Source organism: Callospermophilus lateralis, chromosome X, assembly GCF_048772815.1.
Source record: "Callospermophilus lateralis isolate mCalLat2 chromosome X, mCalLat2.hap1, whole genome shotgun sequence".
Lineage (NCBI taxonomy): Eukaryota > Metazoa > Chordata > Mammalia > Rodentia > Sciuridae > Callospermophilus > Callospermophilus lateralis.
This window is the reverse complement of record NC_135325.1, coordinates 104,043,347-104,055,650: the sequence shown is the minus strand read 5'-3', so window position 1 is coordinate 104,055,650 and position 12,304 is coordinate 104,043,347. Positions and strand designations below refer to the sequence as shown.

At 31.7% G+C, this 12,304-nt stretch overlaps 1 non-coding gene across 1 annotated transcript; it reads right to left on the bottom strand.

The window, feature by feature from the left end:
* Nucleotides 1–4,550: 4,550 nt before the first annotated feature.
* On the bottom strand, nt 4,551–4,660 carry LOC143639636 (U6 spliceosomal RNA). The gene has a single exon (XR_013154779.1). It is a non-coding gene; the product is annotated as a U6 spliceosomal RNA (small nuclear RNA).
* Between the last annotated feature and the right edge of the window lie 7,644 nt (nt 4,661–12,304).

Sequence of the window (12,304 nt, the reverse complement as noted above, 5' to 3'; positions counted from 1 at the left end):
CTATTTTGTTCTAGCCTTGATATATGCATTCCCCAGTAATTTGTGCTCTATCTTCCATGTTGATCCTTTCAATTTTCTGTAAAATTTCACCTATAAAACATAGTCATAATATTTGTGTGACTGGGATGTGTTTCCAGATTCCAGGACAAGAATCACCATACTTAAATGTAATGGTGTGATGAAAAATGTTCAACACCTGACGTCAGAAAGATAAATAAAAGTCATCAATTTGTTGTATATTTTACCTTGGGTATTTTAGATACAAATTTCTTGTCTGCTTGTTTGTCTGAATTTTGTTAATTCATTAATTATCTGCCACTTTCAGTGACTTGGTCTGGTGTCTAGTTTCTTCTCATCTCAGTCATTTTGGGTCTGTGTTGCCCCCATCCCCATAAATGGAGGTGAAGGCTGGATGTGGACATGGATTTCTATTGTACCTAATAGTATATGCCAACTGGTATATTTAACACAATACATTACCTCATAAAAGTAAAATAGTGTCAATTAAAACATGCTTTAAACAAATAGTTTATACAGATAAATTTAACCCTAGTTTAGTTGAAGAATGCTTAGGAATCATTTATTAGCCTTATCTTATGATGATATTTGTGTTCCAAATTTTGTTATACCAAATAAAAAGACTCTTTAAAAATTCTTTTTACTATTTCAAGTGTATGTCTTTTTACTATTTCTTTGTATATCAACTAGAATGACACAATATCTAACAATTTGATCATTTGTAAATTTAGGCTGATATTCTGAGTTTAACATGAGATGACCTATGAAAAATATATAGGACTTAGAACATTGTAAAAACTCAGCAAATGTCAGCTAATAGTAATGGTATTAGAATTAGAAATATCTGAATGGATAATTTTGATTGTCTATTTTTTAAATGTGTTCATGTTATATTTTTATTGAATTATTAGTCACAAGGTTAGATGTGCATACTGACTTACATTTAATACACTGTAATTGACTAACTGGTTTATAATAGCATACTTATTTAGACACAGTCACTACTAGTGACTAAGAAAACTTCCCAGAAGTTAACTTAGAACAAGTTGGTATTTATAAAAGTAAATCTCCTCTAGTGAAAAAAAAAGAGACAGCAGATTTGGTGTTTGTTTTTTTTTTTTTTTTTTTTGTTTTTTTTTGTTTTTTTTTTGCTTTTCTAATAGAAGAATTTTCTTCTAAGAGAGCTATCATTTATGCTTTTACTTTGACAATAAATACTTCAGGAATATCTTTTGGCTAAGCTAAGTATTATATTTTTTACTGTCTCTTTCAAATTGGTGTATTATATTCAAGTAGGCATTTATATCTAACTTGGTTTGTAAATTAAAATTTCAATTTTTCATGTTATTGTTACTCAAATAAAGCACCACATGCATATGACAATCATATGAAATTAACCAAATATATTTTAATTATAATAGTCAAAAATTTAAGTGGGAATATCACTCATGACTATTTGGTATTAGTCTATATACACAATACACCTAAACTTATTCCACATAAAACAAAGAAAAACAATAATAGTAACACAAATACTTAAATTTCTCAGTCATAAATCAAACAAAGTTATAAATAGAAAATCCTTTTATTTTTCCTGTAAATTAACATCTTGACTTTTTTATTAAGGAAAATTAAATATTGTCACCTACACACATTAGTTGCGATCTTTTCTATCTAACCAACTTCAAAAAACATTCTAAGCTCTTTTAAATTTTGATTGGATTAAGATTCTTATTCATCACTGTGATTCACACAAAGGTTGAAATTTTAAAACTTTTACCAAATTCTCAAGAAACAAATTGTTTATTTCAGAATAAAGTATACTTATCAATTAAATAAGTATTGTCTTCTTCTTTTAAATAAGGTTAAAATTTTTGAGCAACAGTGAGGTTATTTTTCAAATAGCCTTGAAACATTTTCAAGGATAAACTAATAAAATATGCAAATACCCTACAATGTCAAAGTCTGAACATGTCAGTGTGTGTAGTGTGTGTGTGTGCATGTGCACATGTGAATGTGTTAGTATAAATTACCTCTGCCACTCTTACAAATGAAACAATTCTTTATTACAAGCTTTTAATATTTCACAATTATATCATCCCATAATGATTCATAGATGTGTTTCGTGTTTGAAAACCAGTATGACTTTTAATTTGGGGGTGGTATTGGATATTGAAACCAGGGATGCTTTAGCACTGAACCACATCCCAGCCCTTTATATATTTTTTTGTTTTGTCTTGTTTTGAGACAGGGTCTTAACTAAGTTGCTAAGGCTGGCCTCCAACTTGTGATCTTCCTGACTCAGCTTCCTGAGTCACTAGGATTGTGTGTGTGAGCCACCATGCCTGAATGACTTAACTTTTTGAAGAAAAATTATTTTTATATATGTAAACCATAACAATATTATAAGCAGTCTGGTTTGCAAGTTATATAGACATTGCCTTTTCTAGTTTGACAACTTGTGTCACAGATTTTAGGTATCTGCCATTGTATCTGCCATTTGAACCAGACCTCCTTTGTCTTCCTTCCTTCTTTCCTTCTTTACCTCCTACATCCTTCCCTTTCTGCCTTTGGTTGTACTGGAGATTGGAATCAGGGACACTACCCCTGAACTACATCCTTTGCTCTTATTTCTTTACATTTTATATTGAGACAGGGTCTCAAATTTTCCATGTTCTCAACTGAGATTCCTTCTCTGGGATTACAGATGTGCACCACTGGGCTCAGCTCCTTTTGTCTTTAGAATTTTAGCCTGTGTAAGGTTGACAGTGGCAAGGTCTTCCTGGGAGCTAAACATCCCAATCTGATCTTCCCTTTGTTAATAAAGTAGAGAACTCTCACCTTATGACACATAGCAACCATGAACACAGCTTGATTGGATCCATATCATGTATAATCCACACTATATCAATTATCTTTTTTAAAAAATACTTTGTTGTTAATGGACCTTTATGTTATTCACCTATATGTGATGCTGAGAATCAAATCCAATGTCTCACACAACCTAGGCAAGTGATCCACCATGAGCCACAACCCCAGCCCCTACTTCAACTTTCTCATTCTCAACCAAAGCAGTGACAATGTTAACAACTGCTCAGAGGAAAAGTAGTTTCTTAGTAGTGATATTGCCTTTTCAAGCAGCTGTCTTCTCAACCAGTCCAGCAGTCTAGTTCTTCTCTTCTTTTTTCTCTTATCTGTACTTCTGGGCAAGCTTAAATATTTGAATAGCTATTGGATGGTTCAAGGACTTGGTGAATTGATTAATGAAGGAAGGCATTCTCAAGTCTTTATAACAGATAGCCCTTTACTGCTTCAAATAGCTGTTGCATGGCCATTTTACAAAGTAGATGAAATTGCTTTTGGACTGTATGTCTTGTCCAGTGCAAAAAGTCTTAGGCTTTTTCTTAAATAAGGTATTTATCCATTTCTTCTCTTTCTACTTCTTTTCTACTGCAGGAGCTAAGTCCATCTTCTTCCCTTGACCTTCTTTCCTTTTGGCATGGTGGATTGGCAAGAGAGAGATGCTTTTTTTATGAAGATACATTATATTGGCATTTAGCTTTTATTTTTATGACTTTCTTAAGCATACATTCAGCAAGTATTTATTTTTGCTAAGTATTGTAATAATGCTGCAGTGTGAGGTAAGCAAAGTGAGTAAGGAAAATGTTCAATATTGTCAATCTTCCACCTAAATTTAGTCATCTTATACAACATTTCATTTTGATTGACTAGAAAAAAATTGCCATACTTTTGAAAAATGTCAAATTTGCTATGCATGGTAGATAAAATTCTTTAGAGTTTGGTGTCCAATCATTAAAAGAATTTTTAGAGGCATGAAACACAAAAGGCCAAAAGACAATGAAATCTTTCACCATTAAATTCATACTTTGGTGTGCAGATTTCTTGTGTTACCCCTTCACCAATCTCAGAATAAAAGCAAACAAAACTAAAGAAAAAATGTATTTTCATTTGAGGTTTTGAATAGTTCTTACAAATACACAATGTGTTTACATATTTCAAGTTGTAGTTTTAGACATATATAAGAGTCTTTACAGAAAAATGATGTGCTTTTATTTCCTTGAAACCTTGCTTCAACTGTCTAAATAGCTATTGACCTTTAAGTGAATATTTCTCAAGAGGAGTCATATAATTCTAAAGGTTAACTTTATTTTTGTCATGTACCTCCCCCACTTTACCTGTAAAATTCTGTGTAATACCTAATAGGTTTATGGTTTAAAAATCTCATCTCTCAACAATGTTTATTAAATTCCTACTTGGTGCAAATTCCCCAAGTAAGTGTTTCGAAGGAAGAGGTATAACAGACTTAAAATAATTTTGTAGTAGCAATTATCTAATTCTAATAAAATTTTATGATGTTATAATAACATAGATATAACATCATAGTAGTGTTTTCTTATTACATAGATTTTAATATACTGAATAACATAGGAGACTTTTATATCTGAAAAGTCTGTTATGAAAACACTTTGCCTAAACTTTAGAGGTTCCCCTCAAATTATTATTATTTTTTCTTTTTTATGGAATACTTCATGAATTTGCATGTCATCCTTGTGCAGGGGACATGCTTATCTTCTCTGTATCATTTCAATTTTTCAATTTTACTATATGTGTTGCTGAAGTGAGCACTTTTTTTTTTTTTGCAACTGGATATTGCCATACAAAATAGGGTCACTTCTCTGGAAGCTCTTGAAGACTACTTGTCCAATAGCTTCCATATTTACATAAAAGGAACATGAATTTTAGAGAAAATAGGACATTTTGATAATCACTCTTTTAAAATCATGACAACCTGAAGTTACAGTACTTTTTTATTTCTAGGAAAATTGGATAGCAGTATGTTGATGTTTGGAGGAGAGTGTATGTCATAGAAAATTTATATAACCAGGTGATGTAAGAGAATATAAGTCACACTAAGTAAACAGAATTGATTGAACTAAATTACAAAAAAAGTGCAACTCATACTTAAATTCCCATCAGTTTCTGTCTAGCATCTCCTTTATTTAACAATAATGGGCCAAGTTCATCCTGAGGACAGGTAAGCATTTAGGAGCAATAGTATTGTATTTTGTTTTGTTTCATAGGATTTGTTCATGATTTATCTAATTTGTGCTAATGATCAAAATAGGAAGTCTTTGCATGTAATGATTTTTTTTCAATATAGAATTTTAGAGAGTTTTAATACTCTTCACTGTGAACTTCTATAATAATTCACTAGTGGAAAATACTCTACAACAATTCATCATGAGTTATCCCAGGATACCTAGTTAGTCTTTAGGCAATGGATAGTTCATGTGGAGGAAATAGCATGCTGATTTGCAGTTATAATTGAAGAAAATTACTTGAGAGGATTCTGACAGCACAGAAAATAGGCCAATTAGTTATCCAACTCTCATCCTCCTGTGATTCATGATTGTCTCCATTTAATTTTGCTGTCATTTATGAAGTGAGGTTAAGAATAGATTAGCTTCTTTTAGCCACATCTTACAATTAGCTCACTCCTTTGCTACTGCTTCCTTTTTTAACAGTATGATTAAGTTTAAAAACCAGTGGTCCTCAAAACTTTATTTAACAGTTATTCATCATAAAGCACTAGCTAATGTTTAAAACCACCTAAGTACCATGACTTAACAATCAGTCATGCTCATAGTGGGGGTTTTCCCCACCAAAGAGTCATCAAATGCTACTTTATAATAATTAAAATCAAACCCAAGGAAACATAATAAGTTTTGGCCAAGAAAATACATATGAATGTCTTTAATTTTGTAAAATGATAAGTTAATTATATGAGATTAAGGCAAAATATAAGCATAGTACAAAAAATCCACCTATAATGTGAATTCTAGGAAATTAAAATTTTCCTTCATGCCTCTTTCTTTTAATTATGTCAAAATATTACTTGTGCTTCATTTGAGCAGAGAAATAAAAATCATGAAAATAAGAACATTCTGGTTAATGCAGACACCAAACGGTCATCATAATTTTTCACATTTGTATATAGTTTGGCTAAGAAACTTTGAATTTGAATTCTGTTTGTGTGTATGCACGTGTGTGCATGCCCTGTCTCTACAACAAATACACACTCCTGAAAGATCAGAAAAAGGCTTTTGCATATACTCTTTTCCACCCAAAGCACCTACTTTATCTCTCACAGTAGGAACTAAGATTATTTATGTGAGAATAAGGAATTACCACACGAACTTGATTGACCTGTGCTAAATCGTTCTATTTTATGTACAATGCTATTTTTATCTGTCTAATTGAGTCAAGGATTGTCTAGTGTGGATTATTTAGTTAGGTCCCTCAAAAGACTTCACTAGGGGCTATAGTACACTATAACTTTTATTTATCATGAAAATACTTTCAACATCTGTCCATTCATCCATTTCATCTTCCATCTATAATCTATTTATATGATTTATGTGATTTCAAATTAATTTGTTTTGAATATTTTGAAATATTCCAGGACAAAGACGTGTTAAAAACCAAGTTCAGGGATCTTTGATTTATACTTTAATTACCTGTTTAATTGGGGTGATTATTTGTGTAATTATTTGAATTTTCTGGGCCAGTAATTATGAAATAAGAGGGAATTATCAAATTATAAGTGTATTTTCAGTTGTGTATAGAAGTCCAGGTATACTCAGGCCAAGTATGAACACATGTATATATTTAAATTGAAATATCATTTAATGCATAGATGTCCCTCTTGAAAATCTCTAAAATTAAAGATGCTTGTTATTTGGGAAATCTATTTTTTCTTGAATTTCAAAATACTTGTGTGAGATCTCATCCACATTTCTGTGGATTGAATAAAGTGTTTGATTATAACTGAAGTCATGTGAATGGCTTCTAAAATGTCCATTTATGTTCCATTTATTCAAGCTAGAAAGAAAACCAACCCATGTCAACATTATCTTGCTTCTCAAGATTCTAATTGTTTCTTGTAAAACATAGAACATAATACTGAGGACTGAAACAGTTCAGAGAAAAACATTTTAAATACCATCTGTAAACTCTTGTTTGAATTTTAACATTCTACAGGAAGACAGCATAAAAATTTGAACAGAAGTTCCCTATAAAAAGAGAAACCAATTATGCATCTTTATCAATTTTACTTTTCATCTCCCTCAATTATAAAAACACATTATGGAACAGATTACTCAACAAGCCAAAGAAACAAATTGAAGTGCAGTTAAATTGAAAACATCTTTAAAACATCTTCTTGTATCTTATGATGAACAATTTCAAAGAATATACCTAACAATATAACTTAGATATATTTTGTATTTTCTAAAAACAATGGCTTGGTTTAAGGAAGATTATAATTTATACAAGGGACAGAAGATGGTTTGATTTATTTTCAGGATGGTCATATATTTTTATTTCCTTCTTATTATATCAATATCCATTTGTGACATGGTTAATCCAGAGTTTAGTACATAACACATAGAGAAATATTAGAGTTCTTTAAGTTAATCAACAGAATTACATGATTAAATAAATTGTCCTATCCTTAGGAAAATATAGTATTGTTGAAAAATCAATATTTGTATCAACAGCTAAACAGAAGAAAAATTTGTGGATTGAAGTTGTGAAGTTATTTATGTTTTACATATAAACTGAAATAAAGTGAGAGATGGAAGTGTAAAAATTAAATTTGTCAGGAAAATAAACTGAGTAGGATTAAATTGGAAGGAAAAATTTCAGTAATGATTCTTTTAAGTTGTGTATGTGTGTGTTTCTCTAGGGATAGAACTCAGGACCTTGTGCACGAGAGGCAAGCATGCTACCAACTGAGCTATATCCCCAACCATCAGTAATGATTCTCTATATAAGTTATATGTTGAAATATTGATGGTAGTGTTTATGAACTGCATGTAGTCCTGTTCCCAAAGTTATTTTCAAAAAGTTTAAAAAGGAGTGATTTACTTTGCAGACCATTTTGAATCATTATGATACAAAATCTGGAAGGTAAAGTATATGATCAAACTAATTATTTGACAAGTTTTAAACTAAAAATGTCTTCTTAAATTTAATTTTATAAGAAATTAGTATATTTAATTGGATTTGTAGATTTATCTGGTGCTAGACTCCAGGAATAACCTATTAATTGATATTGTGACTTGCTATAAGAAGTAAAATAAAATGTGAAAATAGATAATATAATGGCCTGTTATCAGGATTATATCCATATACCATATCACTTAATTGTTGAATATTCATTGAGTGATCCATTATGTAAATTTAGAAATTAATTGGCTATTTATTTCTTTAGTTAAGTAGGCCAGTAGTATAAGTAATAGGCATGTTTGGATTTTCAAGTAGATTTTAACTCAACTTCTAATTCTGATAGCCTTATGTATCTATCCATTTATAACTTCCCCATCAAAATTTCACTTAAGAATGAAAGCTAGCATGATTATCAAATTCATCATACAAACAAGAAAACATTCAAGCATGAAAGATGATACTAAATTTAACTAATAGTATTGCTTTAAAATATTTATTGCCCTATGGGTTATTTTGATTTTACTGATGGATCTATAAAATAATTTTCAAAAATATTTTTTCTACAAAACAACATCTATTTAAATTAAGGGAAATATTTTATTCATGTAAATTATAAAAAGATTAAACCTGACATAAGCATAGAAATTATTATTGGTTCATAGTTATATTCTTAAGTCAGCATCTTAGTTCTCTCTCTCTTTAATGCCATCCTAGTGGTATTTTCCTGAATGTGTTTATATAGGGTCTTATTTTTAGCCATAACATTTCCTTCAAACTCCTTCACAGTTACATTATTAGGTTAACAAATCTGGGATATTTAACATAGTAAATTTACTTCTTTGTAAACCACAATATGATTATCTAAGAAAATATTTCTACAGCTGTGAGATACTTTTTGAGCTTGGAACAAAAGTTTTTACTGATATTGTCAATTTGAATTTTATTTTCCTTTTCATATTTTTAAATGTATTAATATTATGGCAAAATATTTTCTCAAAAAGCATGTCATCCTCCTCTCAATCTCATTGAGTTTCACTCCATTAGAAGCCACACTCACACTTTCAAGATAATCCTTTCTGCATCTTGTTACTCTACTCACAGTAGTTGAAGTTCAAAATTTGTGTGTGTGTGTGTGTGTTCATGTGCGTATGCACTCACAGTATCTATTGAAATTCTTAAATGATTTTGAACAAAGTGTAACCAATATTCAGAGAACTCTTTGTAAGTATGAAAATACTTGTTAAGGTTTGATAACCATAACTTCTATTCAATAAATAGAATATCTTTGATGCAGTAATGAAGTAATATTACACCAAAACCACACATTTTTCTATGTATGTATGAGGTACAATGCAATATTTCAATTTATGTATGCATTAGAAAATAATCAATTCAGGGTTTTTAGCATATCCATCTCAGTTTTTATTGTAGCTCAGTTTTCAAGTGAAGTTTTTCTGTATATAAAATTCTATTTGTCAGTTTTTGTTTCCTACTAGTCTCCACTGTGTCTAATAAAAGATGAGCTATTCATTTTAGTGGGTCTCCTTATATGTGATAAGTTGATTTTTCTTGGTGCTTTCAAGATTTTCTCTTTGATTTGACTTTAAACATTTTGATTACGTGTTTAACTGTATGTCTCTTTGCATTTATTTTACTTGGAGCTTCTTGTGTTCCTTACATGTAATTTTGATTTTCATGAAAATTATAGTTTTCAGATATTACTTTTTTATATTTTTTATTGGTTGTTCAAAACATTACAAAGCTCATGATATCTCATCTTTCATACATTTGATTCAAGTGGGTTATGAACTCCCATTTTTATCCCAAATACAAATTGCAGAATCACATCGGTTATACATCCACATTTTTACATAATGCCATATTTGTGACTGTTGTATTCTGCTACCTTTCCTATCCCTTACTATCCCCCCTCCCCTCCCCTCCCATCTTCTACTCTACCCCAACTACTGTTGTTCAATTCTCTTCCTTGTTTCCCCCACCCCTTTCCCTTCACAGCCTCTCATATGAAATTTTGTGTAACAATGAGGGTCTCCTTCCATTTCCATACAATTTCCCTTCTCTCTCCCTTTCCCTCCCACCACTCGTCTCTGTTTAATGTTAATCTTTTCCTCATGCTCTTCCTCCCTGCTCTATTCTTAGTTGCTCTCCTTATATCAAAGAAGACATATGGCATTTGTTTTTAAGGATTGGCTAGCTTCACTTAGCATAATCTGCTCTAATGCCATCCATTTCCCTGCACATTCCATGATTTTGTCATTTTTTAGTGCTGCATAATACTCCATTGTATATAAATGCCACATTTTTTTATCCATTCATCTATTGAAGGGCATCTGGGTTGGTTCCACAGTCTAGCTATTGTGAATTGTGCTGCTATGATCATTGATGTGGCAGTATCCTTATAGTATGCTCTTTTAAGGTCCTCAGGGAATAGTCCGAGAAGGGCAATTGCTGGGTCAAGTTCCATTCCCAGCTTTCCCAGGAATCTCCATACTGCTTTCCAAATTGGCCGCACCAATTTGCAGTCCCACCAGCAATGTACAAGTGTACCCTTTTCCCCACATCCTCGCCAGCCCTTGTTGTTGTTTGACTTCATAATGGCTGCCAATCTTACTGGAGTGAGATGGTATCTTAGGGTGGTTTTGATTTGCATTTCTCTGACTGCTAGAGATGGTGAGCATTTTTTCATGTACTTGTTGATTGATTGTATGTCCTCCTCTGAGAAATGTCTGTTCAGGTCCTTGGCCCATTTGTTGATTGTGTTATTTGTTTTCTTATTGCTTAATTTTTTGAGTTCTTTGTATATTCTGGATATTAGGGCTCTATCTGAAGTGTGAGGAGTAAAAATTTGTTCCCAGGATGTAGGCTCCCTGTTTACCTCTCTAATTGTTTTGCTGAGAAAAAAAAATTTAGTTTAAGTAAGTCCCATTTGTTTATTCTTGTTATTAACTCTTGTGCTATGGGTGTCCTATTAAGGAATTTGGAGCCCGACCCCACAATATGTAGATCGGAGCCAACATTTTCTTCTATCAGATGCAGAGTCTCTGATTTTATATCAAGCTCTTTGATCCATTTTAGTTAACTTTGTGCATGGCGAGAGAAAGGGGTTCAGCTTCATTTTATTGCATATGGATTTCCAGTTTTCCCAGCACCATTTATTGAAGATGCTATCCTTCCTCCATTGCATGCTTTTAGCCCATTTATCAAATATAAGAAAGTTGTAATTTTGTGGATTGGTCTCTGTGTCCTCTATTCTGTACCATTGGCCCACCTGCCTGTTTTGGTACCAGTACCATGCTGTTTTTGTTACTATTGCTCTGTAATATAGTTTGAAATCTGGTATCGCTATACCTCCTGATTCACACTTCCTGCTTAGAATTGCTTTTGCTATTCTGGGTCTTTTGTTTTTCCATATGAATTTCATGATTGCTTTATCTATTTCTACAAGAAATGCCGTTGGGATTTTGATTGGCATTGCATTAAACCTGTAGAGAACTTTGGGTAATATCGCCATTTTGATGATGTTAGTTCTGCCTATCCATGAACAGGGTATATTTTTCCATATTCTAAGATCTTCTTCTATTTCCCTCTTTAGAGTTCTGTAGTTTTCATTGTATAAATCTTTCAACTCTTTTGTTAGGTTGATTCCCAAATATTTTATTTTTTTTGAGGATATTGTGAATGGGGTGGTTGTCCTCATTTCCATTTCAGAAGATTTGTCGCTGATAAATCAAAGGAATGCCTTTGATTTATGCATGTTGATTTTATATCCTGCCACTTTGCTGAATTCATTTGTTAGTTCTAGTAGTTTCTTTGTAGACCCTTTTGGGTCTTCTAGGTATAGAATTATATCATCCACAAATAGTGATAATTTAAGTTCTTCTTTTCCTATTTTATGTCTTTAATTTCTTTTGTCTGTCTAATTGCTCTGGCTAGTATTTCAAGAACTAAATTGAATAGAAGTGGTGAGAGAGGGCATCCCTGTCTTGTTCCAGATTTTAGAGGGAATGCCTTCAGTTTTTCTCCATTTAGAATGATGCTAGCCTGAGGCTTAGCATATATAGCTTATACAATGTTGAGGTAAGTTCCTGTTATCCCTAGTTTTTTTAGCGTTTTGAATATAAAGGAATGCTGTACTTTGTTGAATGCTTTTTCTGCATCTATCGAGATGATCATATGGTTCTTATTTTAAATCTATTGATGTGGTGAATAACATTTATTGATTTCTGTATATTGA